Below are 15,131 nucleotides of genomic sequence, written 5' to 3'. Positions count from 1 at the left end.
GCCTGGCGAGCTACCTTGTGTACTATAGTTACCTATCCTCTTTTCAAAACTTCTTTCTTAGGATTTTGTGTTCATTCTCTTTTCCACATTGCCAAGCTAGCCTCTGCTATCTTGGGTTAAGATAACTCCTTGCAGGTTTGGCTAGAACTGTAGCATCAGCTGCTTTTCCTGGAGTAAGTCTGTGTCTCAGGGTCATACTCAAACCGAATAGAAATGTTTTTAAACCATCCATGTAGCAACATTCAGACAATGTGTTAGCTCCCTTTCCTGTGAAAAAGTCCAGAAATGTCAGTAAGTTTCTTTAGGCACAATGTGGGTGACACTGCAAGAATACACATGGGATATGGGAGTGCCAAGGCCTCTGGGAAGGCTGCCAGGGAACAGCCTCCCTGCGGGGAGCTGGCAGGCTTAGGAACCATGTGACTGCCAAGTGCTAGGCCAGTGAGATTCCTTTCTTCCTGGCTTACCACGGGGACTGAGGGATACAGAGGTAGGCCAGTAGCAGCTGGAGTTATATAAGATGTATGCTCAATTTTAAAATTGGAAGTAAAGGGGCATCTAATTCAATATTATATGTTTTGTTTGGTATTATAAACTTAAAAAGAGTTAAGTATACTGAGATTTTCATGACATTCAGTTTTTGTAGTCTTGCCATTATTTCCCAGTGCATAGTTTTCCTGATTATAAAAGATCTTTGGTAGGTTTTGTAGCAGGGAGATTGCTACTGTAAAGGCCAGAGTTCCGCTTCCCGTGGGAAAGAGAGCCATCATGGAAAGCCCAGCGTCTTGAGAACATTTCTGGATATGTAATTGAAGACCTCAGAGTAGGGTCCTAAATAGGAGTCAGGAAACTGAATTGCTCTCCCTGGGAAAGGGGAAGGAATTCTTGTTCCGGAGATGGAGGGCTCAAGGAGAAGTCAGGAGGGGAGGAAGAGAGAGACGAGGCTGTAAGGGGAGGCTGGTGCTTGAGTGGAGGAAAGGTCCAGGACAATTAAAAACACTTTTTTTTTTCAACAACAGGGCTGTTCCATACATACATCTGGGTCTGGCTGTGTAAATCATGGGCCCAGGGCTGAATTCCCTACCTGGGTCCACAGTGGAGAATGGGAACTAGGATTCAGCAGAGGTAGGAAACAGGGCAGAGATGGCCAGAAGAACACAGTGCCCTTGACGCACTCTTGGGACTTCTCCCAAAATGTACAAAGGGGTTTGTGGACACAATTTCCTAGATTTTGACAGGCAGGTGAAACCTTCTCTGACATCTGGGGTGTGTCTGTAGAGTTTGTTTCCCAGACCTGTCACCTATCATCTTTGGCAACTTTTTTCCTTTCAGGGAAGCCATGGTAGAAGGAACAAGGGTTTTGGAGATAGATTGACCTGAATTTGAAACAATGCTCTGTTTCAACTGTTTAAGCCATTTGAGCCACAATTTTATTGGCCATGAAAAGAATCTCACAAGACATAGGATTATGGGGAGGTTTAAATTAGATGACATATCATCATGGGTTAGAGTTCAAGCTGCTTAGAGTCAAACAGCCTAGAGTCAAATTGCTTGATTAAAATCCTGGCTCTACCGTTTCCTGGCTGTATGATTTGGGGGTAAGTTATTCAACCTCCTCTTATGGAAAATAGGGCAAATGGTAGTTTGTTGGGAGGATCAAATGAGATAATAAAGTAAAGCATTTAGGATAGTTCCTGGCATTACAGCAAGTGTGTTTAATAAGTGTTAACCACTATTGTTATTATTATGTAAAATGTCTGATCTTGGTATTGTGTTTAATTTTATAGAAATAAAGATCTGGCAATTCCCATGCTATGATACCTCTTTTTCCCAGAGGAATTAAATGAAAGAGAATCAGTTTGTGACACACATCAGTTATGAAGGTTCATAGAAACTTTGAACATCTTTCCCATCACTTCATCCTTTATGAAGACCCCTGACTAAAGCGATTGAAAAGTGCTGTTTATGTGTAAGTATTTGTCAGGTATTTTTCCTTTACAGCTTTTGCTCATTTTATTTGGTAAAATATGCTGTCAGTTCTAAGAAATATACCCTGTTTTTCTTTGCACTTCAGCAATCTTTTTTGTAATTTGAATCTCCAGTGTTCATACTCTCCCTGTGGAGAGTATGCTCTACCTTTAATGTTCCTCAATTCTTTCACGTTTAAATTTGTTTCCTACTATTGCTTTAGGTTGTTATCAACTTTCCATTGTATTTGCAGCATATATCCACATGCCAGGATGTTGAATGCCATATTAAAGGAAGGATTTTTAAAAGCAGGTTCTGGAGAAGTAAGCTTTGTAGCTCCTTGTCACTGTGGAGCAGGACTGTTTAGTGCTCTGCTTGTGAGGTGCCCTCCAAGACTAGCACAGGTTAGTGGGAGAGTCCGGGCTTCAATGTTAGAGGGTCTGTTTTCAAGTTCTAGCTCAGAGCTTATGCTGTGACCTTGGTTGAATCATTTAAATTTTCTCTTCGTTTTCTTCAAGTAAAATTGGGTATCTGACTCTGGAGGGAGGGAAGGTAAATAAATTATCTTTTGAGTCCTGACATTTGGTAAATGCTCCTTCGTAAGTGTTGGTTCTTGCTGTTAATTTGCTAGGATACTAAGGGAATGACTCCAGGCTCCAAAACATACTCTTTCCCATCCCCAGCTGAGGAAATAACTGCATTACCAGGTAGGGTTTAGGGCTGATGATGGTTGGTGGTATTTCCCAGCCCTGAATAGACACCACCCTGCACACTGTCATAATCTTGAATTAAAATGGCTCAGTATCTCCTGATAGTAGCGTCATGGCACCTTAACACTTGGCAGCCTCAGTGCTCCTCAGAGCTCTCATCAGGCATCTGAAACCCTTTCTGCCTGCAGCTGGGTTCTAGTCCCCATTCCTCACTTTGCCGGAATTCACAGCCAGGAATTCACTTTCTGGAGCTTGTTTTTGTAGTTTTTGTAAGGCTCAATAACAAGCAATGCAAAATGATTTTTAAATTGGGAAATGTTAGAAAAATGTGTTATTTTGTAATATTTAGACAATAATGGTTATAGTAATAAATAAATGTTCAGGCTTACCTATAGCTTGACTTTCTTCTTTCAGTCATACTGTGGGTGATCTTAAGCATCCCATTCTTCCCTTTTACAGTGGTTGTAACATTTAAGAAAGGTCCTATACATAAGAAAGTTTGTAAAATGCATATTAGTTCACCTTGGCTAATTGTTAGCCACAGTAAATGATTTGAAGAAGGAAGATAGTGATTTAGGGGGGATTATCCTGTGCAGTTAAATGTCGCTGTGCTTTAAATTGGATCATCTTGGAGGGTGTATTTAAAAGGGGCTTATTTTATGGCACTATATTATAGATCCTTGATTTCAAGCACAGAAATGAATGAAAACACACTTTTGTTTTCAAATATTTGTTCTTGGAATTCTTGATCCACTTTCTTATTTGCACTTGGGTAAATACACCTAGTAGTTAGCAGACCTTGAGGGAGAAAGGACATGCTCTTCTCCTTAGTCTAACTAAACTCTTTCCTGGAGTGTTTGTAAGTTTGTATGAAACTATCAGATGCTCCATTTGCTGGGAGCCCCCCTTAAAATTCCTCTATCTTGAGGGTCATTCATGGCCTACTGACATCTGGTTTCACCGCCCAGCCCTAGGACAGTAGTGTTTTTCTTTTCCTTCTTTCCCTTTCCTTCCTTGTTTCTTTCTCTCCCTTTCTCTTCTTTCTTTTTTGGTTCCCATATAGCTGAAGCCTCCTTTGTCCCAAACGCTCCCCACTGCCATTTCTTCCTCCCACTCCCAGACCTAAACTCCTATCTGAAGCTCAGAGATAGTCCTTCCTGCCCAGTTTTTTTACTTCCCTACATTTCTCATCCATAACAATGTAGTACTGCTTTGTGTTAAACTTTATACCAATGTCATCATCCAAAACATGTAAGTTTTCTGTTTTTCCTTAGAATTATATTTCTGAGATTTAGCCATGTTGCTACATGTAGAGCTAGTGAATTAGTTTTAAGTACTTCAGAGGACTCCGTGGCATGATTACATCCTAGCCTGTGCTAGGGTAGTCCTGTATGATACACTGTTGCATTACTATGCTACTGTGCAGGTTTTCTCCACCCACTGAGCACGGTCAGTTTAGTTGTTTCCAATGTTTGGTTATAACACATAATGCTGCCAGAAGTGTATTTGTCTACCTCTGTATGTGTAGTGAGAAGGGAGTTGCTGAGTCACAAGAGCACGAAAAGTACTACATATCACCAAGTCTTCCCGCAAATTAACAGCACCAATTCACATTCCTGTCTGCAGCACGTGAGAGTCCTAGTGGAAACACATCTTTGGCAAAGCTCGGTATTACCAGGCCTTTCAGTTTTTTTCAGCCTGCTGGGTATGAATCTCATTGTCATTTTTAATGGACATTTCTGAGGTTTTTAGTGATATGAACATCTTCTCACAAGTTATCAGTCATTCTCCTCTTCTGTGAATTGTTTCATATACTTTGACCAATTTTCTACTGGGTTGTCCATGTTTTTCTAATAGATTTGGAAAAGTTCTTTAATATTCTGGATAGATATAAATATCTTCATCCAGGTTGGGTGTTTGTTTGTTTTAAAAGACAGTATTTGTCAGGTATTTTCCTTTACAGCTTTTGCTCATTTCACATTTGTTAAGGAAATTCTTCTAAACCAATGCCAGGCAGATACGCTTCTACAGTGGCTTTGTTTTCATAAGTTTTAGAGTTTTACTATTATATTCACATCATTGGAAGTTACTTTTCTATATGTTATGAGGTAGATATTTTACTTTGATTCCGTATGAGTAGCAATTGTCCCTGTATCATTTCAACTCTTTGACATTACATGTAACAAAATTGAGGTCTGGAAAAGTAGAAAGACTTCCCCAGGGTCATATAATTACTCAGTGGTGGGACTATGGCAGGGAGTATATTGTCTTTTCTTTCCTTCTTTTTTTTTTTTTTAATTGACCAATACAGATATGTTTTATTACTTGGTAATTCTTCATGAATTAGCAAATTTAACATGTTTTACACTCTAATGGCTGACTTAAAAAAATTGAGGTGTATTTAACATTGAATATTAGTTTCAGGTGTACAACATAATAATTCAATATTTGTATATATTGCAAAATGATCAACACAGTCAGTCTAATTAACACATGTCACCTTGCATAGCTACACATTTTTTTCCTGTGGTAAGGACTTTTAAGATTTACTCTCTATGCAACTTTCAAATAGGCAAAACAGTATTATTAACTAAAGTCATCATGTTGTTCATTACATAGCCAGGACTTAGTTGTTTTATAACTGGAAGTTTGTACCTTATATCTCTTTCTTATATAAAAGGTTTTTATAGACAAGGTTATATACAGAAACAAGTTCATTTGCAATGTAGCAGATCCTCTGCTAACCTCAAGTCAGAATGTCCTCACTTGCTAAGAAAAGACTGATTCAGGCTTTAAAAACCATGAAGATATTATGAAAGCACTTTTTTTCTGTTTATAATCATGAGTTCAAGAATTACTTAATATTTCTTCTTGACTTCCCCAACAACACTTTCTTTGTGCCATTACTGTGGAATTTATTTTATGCTGGCCAGGCACTCTATGGCTTGATTTTGTTTATATAGATTGCAAATATGCTGAGGGTAGGACCCTCTTTTTGTTCATCTTATTCTGGAGCTTTGTATATGTTGTGCACTAAACTGTTTTTGACTTGAATAAAGTGTGGGTATGGGCAGATAGATTGAGAAAAATACAAAGGGTAAAATTTTAAACAGATTTCACTTTTTGAACATAATCAAATAATTTTATATTAATTGACTTTTTAGAACTGGCTATCAATTCAATAATGACTTTCAAAATGTAATATTGCTGTTTTAAAAAGGACTCCCATAATTTTATTCAATTTTTAAAAATGAAGAATTCAGTAGCACTCAGGCAAATCCTTCTGTCAATTTTCAAATACGTGGGCATTTCTGGGGCAAATATTTTGTTTAAATGTTATTTATTCCAATTGGAATAGAAATCTTCATATTAATTAGCACAGATATTCTTGAATTTTATCAAATACACATCTCTCCTTGGATTTACAGGAAAACCTGCTAGCTGTTATCTAAAGCTTTGTTCTAATCCTGTGTTTTTTCATTTGGGACTTGTAGAAACATTTACATGCTTATACCTTTGCTTTTTAATACCATTTTCTTAAAAACAAGAGGAAATTATTTAAGAGATAAGATGTGTGTATAAAGGAAATATGTTTCAAATCAGTGAATTAGATTTAGGGTCACTAATATAATCAGAGGACTTGCAGCTATAATTCTTTATTGTGTCAGAGTTTGTAAACTGGGCCCAGTGGCATTTAAGGATACATAACTTTTCTGGGCATTCAGGGTCTGCCCTCTATTGGTGAAATGTGTTATATAAAAGTTGCCTTTATTCTTCAGAATTCTGCACTAGTTTGAAATACATTTTATTGATTAGACTTAGTGTTTATGGGAAGTCAGATATGAATATGGTAGAAACCCCTTAAGAACTCAAAATCAGATTATAATTTTTCTTAGTTTGGGACTTGTAGTTAATGCAGAAAGAAGGAATGGAGGAACACTAAAGAGAAATAGGCAAATGATGGGCAGTTTTCACTGTCACATTAGAAGAATACCTACTTTGAAATCTTGAATCAAACAACAGATTGTACACCCTTACTGAAGCAGGAGTAAGGCCCACTCCATTGCCCTCCAGGTGCCTAATACACTATTTAACTTGACATAAGTATCCTTGGTCCTTTTTGTATACCAGTTACTCCTTCATAGTAACCAGTGCTCTTGTTAGTAATTAATGAGACTCTAAATATTTTGAGATACAAAGTTTTTTAATTCATTGCAGAATACTGCCAGTTGAAGGGTTTCTAATTTACAATGAAGTTACAACTTTATGTAACAAAGCTTACAACTTCATTAAAACAAAGTTTAATGCATCATCAAACAAATATTAAGATTATGTACTAGTTTGCATTCTTTTGTTCTCATGATTTTTTTGTATTAAACATTAATATATGTGAGGAGTCTTAGAGAAGGAAAACATATTTTAATATATTACTCCTATGAGTGGGCTCAGGAGCCTAACTGGGTTTACATGTTGATATTTTCATAACTTAAAAATTGTCTTTGGTGATTCCTATTCCAAGCTGTGAGTTGTTCATCTTGTAAACATATGTGAAGTCTGAAGTATAAGTAAATTCCTGTGTTAGCTACATAAGAATTTGTTATCAATAAACAACCTCATGGACTACCAAAACCAAAGTGTCTGAATGAAGCCCTGTCTTTTTAAAAAGCACCCAGCAGAAACAATGTGCTATATGGCAAGCCCTATTTTTATCAGCATCACTCACAGAAAAGCAGGAAAATGTAGGAAATGGCTTCCAGTTATTGAGCAGTTTGCTGGGTACCATGATTTTCCAGATAGGAAAGCAAAGCTCCCAGGGTGATACCTGCTATACCTGTACTATACTCAACTTACTTGCTTCTGTTCTATCCTCCTATTCTGGGTGAATGATGCCTCCCCCTGCCCCAGCCAAAGATGTCTCAGTCCTAACCCCCAGTACATGTGAAGGTGATATGAGAGGGTACTGGTCTCTGCAGATGATGAAGATGAGGTCATTAGGGTGGGCTCTAATCTCATCTGACTGAATCTTTGTAAAAAGGGAAAATTTGGTCACAGAGAGAGACATGTACAGAGAGAAGACCATGCAAAGACATAGGACGACCGGCACCTTCTAGCCAAGGAGCACACGAAGGAACGGAAACTAGTGCTCTGAGCCACCACCGTGCCAGTTCTGTCTGCATGTTCACTGCGTGGTTCCCTGCGTGTACTCTTGACATCCAATGGTATCTTTTACCGCCCATTTCCCATTTGTCTATGAGTCAGATTTTGTTTTTTTGGATGTTGCATTCACTAGTGTTCTGGAAGACACTGCAAATAATTCCTGCTTACATTTCACTGACTCTGTCGCTTGTCCCCAGGTAGGTTCTGTTTGCTTACAATTTATATGTGAAGGTGACCACAGCACTTCAGAAGACAAGGTCACTATGAATTTAATATAATTCTTCGGTGGTATTATTCAGGAGATGGCTCTCAACCACTGAGCACTATTAAATGGAAGCTTTTATTATAATGACCAACCTCACATGACACATGGCAATTACATGAGCTCTTTGATTCCGATCTCCTTTTTCACTGTGAAAAGGCTGATTAGTTGAGGAGATTAGGATCACTCCACCCCAAAATGTTCTAACTTAGAATATTTTAAACATTAAATAAATTTTTTCTGATTATGTTTTTTTTTCTCAGGCATCCCTTGTCATTATCTGGTTTAGATTTTTCATTAGTGAATTTGGTAAAAATGGTTGAATATTCTCAGAGTACAGTAATTACAGCAAAAGCAGTACCTTCATCATGTAGTGAGACTTGTTCTTCACTTTTTATATCTTAATTTTATGCTTGTATATTTTGGAATATGGATCAGTTGCTTCTACACCCCAGGATTGGCTCTTGCTGTGTTTCTAGCTATCCTGAGACCCAAATATTTACATGCAGTATTTACATGTATATTTACGTATATGCTTGCACTTGATGTGTGGGTCCAGAGTTACATTTGAAGTCTGTGTCACCTTAACCACTATACTTGGCTTCTTGTTCTCAGATTTACTTTGACAAGAAAATCGATTATATCAGATGGAAAGAGAGGTGTACTGACCTGTGACTAGCTTTTAAACATGGGAAACTCATCAAAAGAGAGTGACCTAATTTAATATGGGATTTGATATGTGTGATGGAGGGGACAGGAAACATCTTTAGCAAGTATCATGATTCCCAATTTTGATTCTTATCTTAGGAGGGGGAAGATCACCCTTCTGTTTCCCAGTGGATCAATTCCAGTTGTTGGGAATAGATATTTGGGGACCCAGAGGGTCTTGGGTGCATTTGTAGCTTCCCCCCATGAATCCAGCCACAAGCCTTAGCATTCTTGAGTTACAGAGTAAGAAATGGAGTTGGTTGGCCAAGTGTTCTTCCTTTAAGCCACATCATACTCTGAACCCACCTCTAACTTTGCACTGACTGCAAGGCATTGTGGGTGAGAGTGTAGAATGAGTGCTCAGTTTCAAATTGTAGCTCTGCTACTTTCTGTGTGAGCTTGGGGAAATTACTTACCCTTTCTGAGTTTCTGTTTTCCAATGTGTAAAATGAGAACAATAAAATATCTAATTTACAGGGTGGTTGTAAGGATTAAAAGACATGTAATATATGTGAAGGCTTAGCAAAATGGTATGTGGTTAAGCATTCATTAAATGACATGCTACTCTCACCTCTTTACCTGCATAGATTATGAATTCCTTTTGTGCCTTATTTTTACAGAGCTTGGTAGCAGCTCTCTGTGACTGTTGAACTGAATCTATTAGTTAGAGTTTGGTCACATAGGGTCAATGTTATATAAAGCCAAGGAACTAGCTAGGTTTGGGGATGGTTAGATTGCTTCAACTCATGCTACTGGCCTCAAAGGACCTTGAACAAGAGCATTTTCTTGGTTCACTGCAAACCTACCTCTGGTATTAGCAAACAGCTCAGATGCACGTGAGTGGGAGGCGTTACCGCTGTAGAGGAAGCATCCCCAGAGTTACTTATCGGCTTCTTGCTGTCCCTTCAATGCCAGCTAGTTTAGTCAAAGTGCAAATATCTTTCAGAAAACACAGCCATACATTGAATTGCCAAGAAGCTATATGACAGCAAAAAGAGTGCTGGAGTTATCTGTGACAATATTTTTATGGGTTAACCATTAGTGGATGTGAATAAAATTTTGTGTTACTGAATTTAAACAGGAATAGACTAGTTCATGAAAAGCCCTTTACCCTAAGCTCAGTGTTGATAATCTCTGCCTTTGTTAATTTTTTATAATATACCATGTAGTGTGAGACTTGGAACACAGAAATTCAGGGCTATATAAATGTTATAGCACTTGGAACTGCTTTGGAAAGACACTCAGAGTTCTAGTGTGTCCCGTGGTTTGACAAGGCCATGCAAACGTGGGTGAAAATAGAGTAAAATGCCTCTATTTCAATGCAGCTCTCTTTTGATGGGCTTCCTTCTAATTGTTCATTCCTGAGAGTCCCAATTCTTTCTCCTGTCAATAGTTTACCATCCTTACACAAGGAAACGTGCATAGTGTCTTGGGAGGTGGTATCACTTGCATTTTGAGCTCAAGTTATTAGAAGAAAATTAAGCTGCGGCATTATTCACAACAGTTAAGACATGGAAACAACCAAAGTGTCTGTTAGTGGATGCATGGATAACGAAAAATATGTAACTACTATTATCCAGTCTTAGAAAGAAGTCCTGCTATTAACAATGTGGTTGCAACTGAGGCCATTATACTAAGTGAAGTAAGCCAGATGCATAAAGACAAAAGCTGAAGGATCTCCCTGTACGTGGAATCTAAAAAAGTTGAACTCCTAAAACCAGAAAGTAGAATGGCAGTAACCAGGGGCTGAGAGTAGGGGAAAGTGGGGAGGTTTTGGTTAAAGGGTACAAAGTTTTATTTATTTTAGAATTAATCAGTTCTGGAGGTCTAATGTACAGCATGGTGACTACAGTTAATACTCTGTGTATTGTATACTTAAAATTTGCTGGTAGAGTAGATCTTAAGTATTCTCACTATGTATAGACAAAAAATGGTAACTATGTAAAAGGATGAACATATTAATTGGCTTGATTGTGACAATCATTTCACAATCTATATGTATATCAAACAGCACATTGTACACTTTAAATGTATACAGTTTTTGTTAATTATACCTCAATAAAGCTGGCAAAAAGAAGAAGAAAACTACCTATCTTCCCTCATTAGCTTTCCTATCAGAACTGATACTTAGGTGGGCCTGTTACACATGGTGTATAGCTAGCTATGCTTTGGGGAGAGTAAAATGGTCACTGAAATACAAGGTAAAGCATTTAGTTTTTAAGAACAAATGTCTCAATTTCTTAACCCAGAATGGAACCTTCTAATCACTACAAACTTTACCACTAAGATAAAAGATATGCAGGGCTTTAGTCCTGAAGGGAAGAATAGCTAGTGGTCTTGAGTGCTGACTGGGCCAGGCTCCGACCTAGGCATGCTATGCATTATCTCACTGAATAGATATATTAACTCACAACCTTCAGGTCGGTACGTTTTTATTCCCATTTTACAAACTAGGGCACTGAGGCCCACTGAGGTCAGATAACCTTCCTTAGTAATGGTTGAACAGGGATCCAAATACAGACTATTTGGCTCCAGTAACTGTGTTCTTACATACTAAATGACTTGTCTTTTGGATACCAAGACTTAGCAAACACCAATATGAACATTCCAGAAACAATTTGTTCCTAATACTACAGGAAAAAAAAGGAAAGAGCTTAATTCACAAGAAAATGATGAGACTTTAGAATATATTTTTTCCCTACCCTAAATCTCTCATGGAAAATAGATGTTTAAAAGGCTTTTGGAGCACTGTGTGCTTTTGGGGTTTTCATGCTATGCTCTATTTCTTGGTGAAAAGGGCATGCTTGAAGAATTAGGAGGTTCTGTGTCCACGCTTTGTGTCATCTTGGCTAAGTCATTCATCCTCTTTGAATCCTTTACTCATATGAAAATATTAATACACTGTTTTTCATCTTATATATGATTTAATAAAGTGCTGTGGAAACACAAAGTGGTATTATTGTTGTTTACTGTCACTTGTCAAATACGGAATTATGTCATCTCATAGTAGAAAGAAATAGTAGAGGCACCAAGTGCTGCCTGGGGGCAGACTGTTGGAGCTATGAAGTGGTAGAGCTTTCCAGAGCTGTCATGTTCATCCTGCATTAAAATCCCTGCTCATTTATTCACTTATTTACTGGGTAACTAGTGATCTAACTTCTCTGGGTCTCAGTTTTTTTGTTTATAAAAGAGAATAATATTTACTTTTTGGTTTTATGAGGATTCAGTGTGACAGCATGTAATAGTGGTATCCTGTCATATGTCTCTCAGGAAATCCTCAAATAGCTTGAAACAAAACAAAACAAAGAAAAAATAGCTTTCCAGTTGAAATCAGTAACAACAAAAACCACACACCATAGTATTTTGAAGATAAATGTAAGTCAATACATTTTAAATATTATGACAAGAAGAGTTCTTAGTGGCACATCATGTGAAATATATGACATGAATAGCATCTCTATTTTATCAAAAATATCGATGCTAACTACTTAAAATTATTTAGATACCAAAACTACAAAATCTGATCATTTTTAGTTTCCTTAAGCTTCTCTATATACACAAATAATCTGTGAATAACAGCAATGTGGTAGGTAGAATAATGACCCCCGCAAAGATGTCCGTGTCCTACTTCCCAGAACCCGTTATGCTATGTTTGTGAATATGTTATGCTCAAAGGAGAATTAAGTTTACAGAAAAATTAAGTTTGCTAATCAGTTGACCTAAAAGTAGGGAGATAATCCTAAATTCTCCAGTTGGGCCCAATGTAATCACAAGGGTCCTTTAAAGAGGAAGAGGGAGGCAGAAGAGGAAGGACCAGAGCAATGGCAGCACCAGGAGGAGCCAGAGCCTGGCTTTGAAGATAACCATAGAAAACTAATATGGGAAGTTTGTTTCTTTCAACATTCTACCTTATTTTTTCTTTTCTAATTGCATTGACTGACACTTTCAGTATTATTCAGTAATAGCAGTGATATTAAATATCCTTTTCTTGTTCTTGATTTTAAAGGGAACATTTCCAACTTTTTGCTATTAAAATGTTTGTAGATTGTGGTGACTGGTTTCCCAGGTGCATATTTTTCTCCAAACTCATCCAGTTGTAAGCATTAACTACAGACAGCTTTTTGTATGTCAATTATGCCTCAACAAAGTGTTTTTAAAAAAGATGTTTACTCTGGGTTTTTAATATATTCATTCCTGTATCAGGTTAAGGAAACTCTATTCCATTTCAATTTTTGCCAGGAATACCTATTGAATTTTCATCAAATGTTATATCCTAATTTTTCTTTTTCTGTTTTATGTATTTCCTCCATTTTTTTTTTTTTTTGGTATCAAAAGCAAAAATGTAATTAGGCTTTTTTCCCCTTATTGTATTTTTGGGAAGGGTGAATAAGGAAAGTAGTTCTTAAATTAATGAATCCTTTAGCCCCAAAAGGAGAATATACCTTTACTGTTGCAGCATTCTCAGAGCAGCAATGATTTTTAGATGAGTTAAAGAGAAGTGAGAGCTTATTAATGAAGTAAGTTATGGACAACAAATTATGTGGCTAAAACCATCTAATGCTAAATTCTCTTGTTAAATAGCTTCACACAATTTTCCCAATATCACTTGCTTTTATGCTTATTTATTTATTTTTATTAAGGTATTATTGACATACACTCTTACTAAGGTTTCACATGAAAAAACATTGTGGTTACTATATTTACTCATATTATCAAGTCCCCACCCACACCCCATTGCAGTCACTGTCCATCAGTGTAGTAAGATGCCACAGATTCACTATTTGCCTTCTCTGGGCTATTTTTTACTTTTGGAAGACAGAATAGTCTAGGAAACTCCAAAATTACTCAACCTCCAAATGGCAAAGATGTTTGATTCTTTGTCCCTCTCTCAAACACGTCAGCCATAGAGTCAATAACTACTTCTTCCACAATCTAACCATCTCAGTGTTCCTATCTTCTCAATCAGTGACTTGATTTATTGGCTCTATATAAATGTGGCTCACCTTCTCTCTAGTTCTCATACTTTTACCTTCTCTTTAATTTGTGAGTACAAACTCATAAACAAATCAACTTGGTTTCTTGTTGACAGTTTATTATGTACATTTGGGAAACACATTTCACAAATGGGACTTCATCAGTTTTGTATATTGTCAATGCCCTTGAATGATGGATTCGGGTTGACACTGAAATCACTTCCAATTCAAACTAAGTACCCTAGTACACTTTAGGGTGGACATATGAGAGGGGTTGGGGCAGCAAAGGAGGTGAAAAGGAGGCTCAAGAGTGAGGTGTTACCAAGGAAGAAAGCTTTGAATGGAATCACTCCTTGGAACAACTCCTGGGATAGGAATGTTGACCGAGCAACAGAGTATCCTGCCTGCCTGCAGACCTGAGCTGTGGCATGTATTGAATGAATTAGATCAAATAATACTGTACAGCAGACTTTTCCAACCTGTGTTTTATGGAAACTGTATCCTTTATCCCTTTCATAGGCATTCCAGTTTATATTCTTATACTTCATGGCCTTAATTGTGCAAATACCCATTACTATTTCATAGGACATTTGTTTTCTGGAGAACACAACTTGGGTCCAGAAAAGAGTGAGGAATACTCCCCCTAGGATTTTTGCTATCACTATTTGGTATTGAAATTATGATTTGAAAAATAGAAAGGAAAATGCTTATGAAATGATGTTCCTTTACTGAGGGATTCCTTGTTATGACACCTGAGTCAATGGAATAGTCATGCGAACTCTGTCATGAATTATGCTCCGTGTTGCATTCATATTCTCATACCCAGTTGCTGATATCATCATTGGGCAGCTTGTTCTATGTCCTTCTGGGTAATTACTTCCATTTATTTATTTATTCAAAAATATTTATTAAGTGCCAACTATGTGCCAGGCATGGCAGTGGACATTAAGAACAGAAGAGCAAACAACACAGACATACCTCTGTCTCCATAGACAGATGCCATGTAAAATGTGCTAGGATACATGAAATACAGATGCCAAGGGAGCACAGAGGGCAGGTGCTTAACCAAGATCTGAGGATCTAGTGAAACTTTCTGAGGCAGGAATATCTGAACTGAGACCTGAAGAATATATGAGTTGGGTAGGTAAAGTGTGTTTTTTAGGTAAAGAAAGGATGAAAAAGTGGCAGAAGTAAGATCTGGGAGAGAGAGAGCAGAGCCTGGTTGAAGAACTGAAAAGTGCTGTGGTTGTTTAGGTAAAGGGAGAGAAAACAGAGCTACAGCTGGGGAAGTAGAGAGGGATTAAGTATAGAAGTATCTTATAAAGCAAAGTAAGGAATTTGAAATTTATCTTG

The 15,131-nt window shown here is 37.4% G+C and overlaps 1 long non-coding RNA gene across 2 annotated transcripts in view; it reads left to right on the top strand.

Moving 5' to 3' along the window:
* The first annotated feature begins 1,347 nt into the window (after positions 1-1,347).
* LOC118972722 (uncharacterized) overlaps positions 1,348-15,131 on the top strand; it is an 83,517-nt gene continuing 69,733 nt past the window's right edge. For both annotated transcript variants that reach the window (XR_005061799.2, XR_012131628.1), the window contains exon 1: positions 1,348-1,969. This is a non-coding gene — a long non-coding RNA (uncharacterized lncRNA). The remainder of the gene's footprint in view (positions 1,970-15,131) is intronic.

The sequence above is a fragment of the Manis javanica genome, chromosome 5 (genome assembly GCF_040802235.1).
Source record: "Manis javanica isolate MJ-LG chromosome 5, MJ_LKY, whole genome shotgun sequence".
NCBI lineage: Eukaryota > Metazoa > Chordata > Mammalia > Pholidota > Manidae > Manis > Manis javanica.
Note: the sequence above shows the minus strand (reverse complement) of the source record. Positions and strands in the feature narration are given on the sequence as shown.